This window comes from Micropterus salmoides, unplaced genomic scaffold, assembly GCF_014851395.1.
Source record: "Micropterus salmoides isolate LMB-PRFRI ecotype aquatic unplaced genomic scaffold, ASM1485139v1 Ms_hic_scaffold_9, whole genome shotgun sequence".
NCBI lineage: Eukaryota > Metazoa > Chordata > Actinopteri > Centrarchiformes > Centrarchidae > Micropterus > Micropterus salmoides.
Window position 1 is genome coordinate 20848579 of NW_024044681.1, and position 7079 is coordinate 20855657.

The 7079-nt window shown below is 41.2% G+C and overlaps 1 protein-coding gene across 1 annotated transcript in view; it reads right to left on the reverse strand.

Annotated features, from left to right (window-relative positions):
- Window positions 1-6793, reverse strand: part of taok1b (TAO kinase 1b) — a 36223-nt gene extending 29430 nt beyond the window's left edge. Inside the window, 1 exon segment of the mRNA XM_038707637.1 lies at window positions 6325-6793. The gene's annotated coding sequence lies outside the window, so the exon portion shown is untranslated.
- Window positions 6794-7079: the final 286 nt, after the last annotated feature.

Here is a 7079-nt window from a genome sequence, read left to right on the forward strand (position 1 = left end):
CCTTAAGGATAGATATCTTAGTGGAGAGAAGCTAAAAACTGTTGCTGGGAACAAACTTTAGTAACACGAAACATTCACATTTTGTCTAATCCTGTCATTCTGCTTGCAGCACTATAGACAAACATTGTAATATATATTGCTTGGCTGCTAAATGTGTCCCAACGCCACCAACACTTTGACTGTTAAAGGCTGAAAGTAAATCAAAAAGTTTATTATTCATTTAAATTCAGGAAGCTGAACATGTTAATGCAACTGTGCATAAAACGCTGAATATTCAGGTTTAGGGGTGCTACACCTGAAATGACGATGGGCGAAATGATTTTCATTTATTCATTTTCTAGCAATGCCAATGCACTTAAGTATGCACTGTGAATATGTTGGATTTATAGAAAATCAAAAGGAGAAGCAAGGAGTGCTGGTTTGCATGGCTTTCCCTCCACAGTTAGTAGGCTACAAATACACTGAACATCTTTGAGAACATTTGAAAAAAAGAAAAAGTGAAACTACACAAAAATGTACTGTGTGCAAAAATCACACATATAAACAATCAAACTGTTTGTGTTGCAGTGAACTGTGCTCCAGTGTCGGGAATACACGAGAGAAACACGACAAGCCAATTGATATTTCTCAGCAGCAACAGACTTTGATCTACACAGTACTACTACACAAATGTGCTACCTTTTCCATCCTAAACCCTGCAGATGAGATTTAAGATACAATATTAAAAGACATTTGACAGTAGTATATTAACAGACAGACCTGTGTCTATGTGTAAGAGAGAGAGGATAGTAGCCTAATTGTAAAATGAGCTGATGTTTTGTTAGATTTTTGGTGAATAGCAGAAAGGCTTAGAAGCTCTGTTGACAAAGTAAAATCACTGCTGCACTCCAAGTGATTAATTTCCTAGCATTGACAATACTGACTGCCTCTCCCCCTCTCACCCACCAAATAAGCGTGGCATACTGAAAAAAGCAGCAACAACAAAACAATGTTATTAACACTCTGCTGTCTAAGCTGTCTTGTCTTTTTTTAAGAACTAGAAACATTTTTCCCACAACATGTGATTGTACTTCCCCATGAACACTTTGCTTGATTCAGTGCACACTGATTTCACTCGTGGCCACAACAGGAGAACATAAAATCACAAGCTACATTGCAAACAGGTATCATTTTTCTACTGTAGGCAGTATTAAGACAGTCATACACAGAATCATCATAAATCAATTAAAATGTGACGCTTAAGTGCAATTACATTTAACAGATGAAAGGTGTGTAGCGATAACTGCTATCCTTCTTATGACAATGGTATAATTAATTACTCTTAATTAAGACATTCTGGTCCTCGATCCATAAGAATTTTATTTCCCAAAAACTGGACTATTTTCTATTGTTCTAATAGTAATGCTTTTCTGATGCAAAAATGTTCCGTGTATTGTTGGACATCTGTGCTTCTAAGACAGCTGTGAGGGCTTTTCCAGTGTGGAGACAGTTTAGTGATCAATAATACAGGGGGAAACTGGCAATAAAAAGGACCCACATTTAATTTCAGTGAAATAACAGTATGCTGACAGTGTGGGTTTCTTTTAAAGAATGTTTTGCATTTCCGGTTTAACTCTGCACACAAAAGTATCTTGAGATCAAGATAAGCATCATTTGGATTCAATGTGTTATCTTAACAAAAACAACCTGTTTTTCTTTGACTGTCAAAAGTCTTCCATCTTATACCGCACACACCGTTTTGTTTTCTTAATAAATCTCGCCAACCCAAATCTTGGTAGCCTCATGAGCATCAAAGTGCTCGTTTCTTTATTGTTCCCAAATAGTGTAATCTTCATAGACCTTTTTCTTGACCTGTCATAGCAAGAAATGCACAGGTGGAACGAACATAAACAATGGCTCACTTCCAGCAATTTCAACAATAAATAATAACATTATTTACACCCGTGTTTGAAAAAGATTTGTCCAACTCTACTTTGACTCTGTCCCCCCCCCCCCCCCCCGGTCATGTGTTGCCCCTGTAATGGCTCTGCACCCAGCAACCACTGCATCACAAAAAACAACAACAACAACAACAAAAAAGAACCATGGTTGATTACTTTATTTACAATGATTCGGCACTCACACCTTCATTCATTGATTATTCTTGTTTCTACCGTGTGATTTTTTAGACATTGTTGGCCAATCTTCACTGTTTTTTAAACCAATAGTAATTATGAATATTTACATTTTTTTAGGTTGGATTAAGTCACACCAGTGTAAACAATCCATTGGTGGCTTGGTGGACTGGAAAGCGTGCCCTGTGGACCTTTAGTCCTGGGTGTGTCCAGCCCAAAAAGATGGCCACACTTCCTTAGGAACAAGGAAACTGTATGTTAGAGCATCTTGGTTCCTTAAAGCTGGGGAAAGCAACACTGGAGAGCCAGGACGAGACAGCTAGATATTGATAATATTAAACCGAAGAGGAAAAACAAACAAACAAACAAACAAAAAAAACTCCCCAACCCTTCAAGCCTCCCTCCCAAAGCCACTTCCCCATAACACATTTTCCTGCATTGGGGGTGCACAGGCAGAGTGCAAGCAGGTAAGAATCTGCGGAAGGTAAATGTCATCTGACATCTCCTATCAGTTCACAACGCTGAGTAGCAAGAGGTGTCACATCTTTGTGTCCGCGCATTTCATTTATTGATTGCTGTCGGGATGTAAAGAGAATTTCAACAAATATAACTAAAAATGCTTCTGAAATAAGCATCGACTACCCCAGCTTAAATTTGATATTTCTGTTGAAACTGGATGAGTCAATGGTACACACATGGAGAGGAAGATATTATTGGAAATCCTACTATATATTTTACATTCTAACAGACTAGATAATATAGTATGAAGAAAGAAAAGCAAATACACAATCAGGAATCTGTATCTCTCTCTCACACACTCTCACACACACACACAAACTGAATCTGGAGGAGATGGACTGGACTGCAAGACATGCACACACACTGTATCACAAAGAACAGCGTGTTCAAGAAATGCACCCAAAGTTGTTTGGCTTTACCGATCGGGAAAATGGATTCTCTCTGACTGTATTATGTGAATTGATTTCCTCTGCACTGTAAAATCACCAAGACACCTAATGAAGAGGCAACCAATACTCAAAGCCGCGGAGCAAGGGGTGTCACAAAGACGGAGGGAGAGAGAGAGAGAGAGAGAGAGAAAGAAATGGAGAAGGCTAATAAATAATCAAATACATCATTGATCCCGATAGCAAAATTCTCTTAGCTGCACAGGGTCAGCTACAGAGGTGTAATCCTGCATTCTGCTAAAATGTGGAGAAAACATGGACAGGATGGGAAAGATACAAAAGAATTTCATGAAACACTGATTAAAGCCCAGCCTAAAATATCAATTAGTAGTACAGCACATTTTGTGCTGTTTAAAATCCATAACAAGTACATGTAATGTTAAACACACACTCATTTCAATTACTGTCATGTCATGAGTCCAATGTAACACTGATTGTCCCAGGTCTTATTTTGGCTAGCTACAATTACGCCGATAATGATTTCCAATACAATCATAATATTAGGTTAAACGCAATCTTGAGATATATTTGAAAGGTTATCCTCATTCATCATCATTCCTGTCAAATTACAGAGTTCTGCAGCCACCACATTTAACAGATTGTCAGATTACATTACTTAGAACCCCTAAACTTCCATGGTATACCTACATATGTGGGGGTTTTTATAGCTATTTTGACTGATTATGCCTCTCCTGTGCATACTGTGCTTGACTGACATCCCCCGCACTCTCCTAGTTTTTGTTGCACCTGTTAAGGCAGGACAATTTACACCATGTTGGGTTTTGTTTTGTTTTGTTTTGTTTGTTTTTTTAGGTACGTCAGAATCAGTGTTTGGTCTGAACGCCGCATTACACACTACATTTCTCAAAGATGGAGGGTGGGGTGTCCATGCTCCTGCTTCCCAGACTGATTACAGATTGTGGCTTTCACTGAGTGGAGGAAGTGAAAGCTCTCTAGTTACCCAATATCAACAACAACACATCCCGATTTGTGGTGCTAGAGAGATGATGGTGACAGAGGAGAGGAATGGAGTGAGCAAACACTAAGAGGATTTGACCCATCCCTTTTCACTCACAGAGCTCCATTTACACTCGTCCTGTAGGGATAAATGGGGGTGGTGATGGCGCATAGACAAGATGCTTGCCTTTGGTGTGGGAGGGTTCAATTCTCACTGTGAGATATCCACCATTGTGTCCCTGAGAAAGACACCCCTAGTTGCTCCAGAGGCGTGCCACCTCTGACGTGTATAGCAATTGTAAGTCGCCTTTGGATAAAAGCGTCAGCTAAATGAATAAATGTAAATGTCATGAACATCAACAACACACCAAGTTTCCTCTAAACAAGAGACACTCAAGGAAAAAGAAGACAATCTCCCTGTGGCGCCTTTAGCAACAAGACCAACAGGCATCCAAAAACACCCGAGTTTACAAAGTCATCTCAGTGGATGTGGTGGCTCTCAGTCTGACTCATCCACAATTGGTTTCCAACTGTTCAGCAGCAGAATAAAGTCACTGTAGCATTACAATCAATAAGCTAAATAAGGCTCATACTATGTCATTCATATGTAGATTACATATTTACAAATGACATTATGGTGGCAGTACTGCAGTGGATCATACTGTGGGACCAGTACTAGTTCTGCAGTGGCTTACTGTCAGTGACTGACTTAGATCCAGACTTTATAAAGCAGGGTAGGCTTTGTTCCAGTGTCCAATACATTTTTCCTGGGAGACACTTAAATCTATTTTGCAGTGCACCCATATTCAGAGCCCCCTGATACAAACACTGACACACAAGACAACACAACTTTGCAAAGGCTTCTCATGCCTTGAGATGTTCATTGTCAATAACAGCTGCGTACCTCTCACCAGCGGCCAGCAGCAAAGTCTTTGAAAGTAAAGAAGGGGAGCAGTACCAGCCTGTGAAAGCACTGCTGTTCTGACAAGCGTGCAGATACATCAGTGACTAAATGACAGGTGTGCAGGTCAGCACAGGTTACAGAGAACATAGGAAAGCAGGGAACAACAAGCCTAGCTGAAATCTGTGATAAAAGAGTCAGAGGACAAGTGGTACCTGCCTAGCATGGACAGCCTTAAGACACCAACAAAGATAGGTTGGCTGCTCCTACTGCAGTGCTTATTTGACAGACAAAGCCAGTAACAATAGACAGCACACAAAACATAAAGCATGCGTGGGTGTTTGGGTATTTCAGACATCAAACCCTGGACATCAGCTTTGACAGATCCAACAGAGCGCAACGTCTTGGTTAGGCGAATGGTAAACTTTCACTGTCACAACCACTGACGTTATGCGTGATTTGAGCATATTCAAAGTATTATGTCAAATCTGTGTGTCGTGCAGAGGTTAAGCGGCGAAGTCGCAGATAAGCAGAAGAGCAGCTTGCTGAGTGATCGCCAGTGTTACGCAATATCAACACAGAAAACGGAGGAATGCGACTCACGTCAGTGCACAAAAACAAGGCATCGGCGGCAGATGGATGCGAGCTCTGCTTGTCACTTACACAATGACAATCACAATGATTTGTTAGACTCCCCTGGCTCATGCTGCTTGTAAACACAATACCGGGACATGCAGTATAACTTACGTGCGAGAGACATGGAAGGAGCTTTGACCAATGTCACCTACAGTCACACACCGCTAGCGATTCAGACAGTAACGTTATGTGACTCATGATGTCCCTTACAGATGAGCAAACTTCCAAAACAGACACATTCAAAACCGAGTTTCACTTAACGGGAGTTACAGCCACAGTGGACAAAAACAAAAACGAGGGAGTGGCACTGCTTGCAACCATAGATGCATAAAGCGGATTAGCAAGCTAATGCAGCTAGCTAACGTTAATGCTTCTTAGGTAAAGCAATTCGTTACCATTATTTACAACAAACCAAACCACTCACAATTTAGCTTGCTAGCACTGATCTATGTACATTTACATTGTTTGCTGATGTGCTACATTGGGATTCAAAACAAACGCCCCTGTGCTAACAAGGGATCACTGAAGTTGCCCAGTAAAGCAGACTAAAATCTGTCGATGCGACAGACCAAGTTTGTGACAGCAACTTTTGGTTAGCTGGCGAATAGCTACCTATCTAGGTGGCTAACTCGTGAGCTAACCAATGTTTAAATCAAGCTCCACTGCAGCATGTAGCGCTGGAGAACAAATCTAGCATATATACGTTACACATTGTTAGTTAGTAGAAAGCTAAAGTTAGCGACCAACTCACCTGGTCAAAATTAATCCACAAAGGTTGAGTGGGGTAACGTTATAAACGGCTGATTAATCCAGTCACCCTGAACACGGCAGAGTGAGTGGCCAACGCCAAATCACAGACGAGGCAATGCAGTCCAGGGAAATCAAAGTGTGAATTCGCTAGCTAATAAGTTAGCCAAGCTAACTCGCTAATCTAGCCGCACAATTGCCTTACCAATATCTAACGTTACTGTCACGCTGACTTAAGTCGAGCTAAATTGTTCATAGGAATAACCGTTGTTTTTGTCAGGTACACTGGCCCCGGCTGCAGGAGTAATTTACATCAACGTGAGGCAAGCTGACCTGGCTAACGACTGTCAAGCGTTAACTGTCATAACGTACAGACAGGCAGCACTGGCCAACTAGCTAGCTGTTAGGCAGTAGCTAGCAAAGTTTCTCCTCTCATCGATAGGCAGTTCCCTAAAAATGGCGGCGAGGAGAATCACCTCCCTTCGTCATCGTGAAGGAATCAGGGAGCAAATAAATCGAAATCACAGAGTCGGAGTGGTAACTTACAGTCTGCTTTAACTGAACCTGTGTGGCGGTTTTGAAGAGTCTTGTTGATGCTGTCCAGCAGTAACGTTACCCCTACAGAGTATATGTTGCCCCCTCCCTGAGTTTGATACTGCTGTGCCATCCAGCAACTGTAAGTGTAGGTGTGTGGTCTGCGTGGAGAAAGCCATTTAACGTTACATGACTGTCAACACAACATCCTACTTCATATGAATG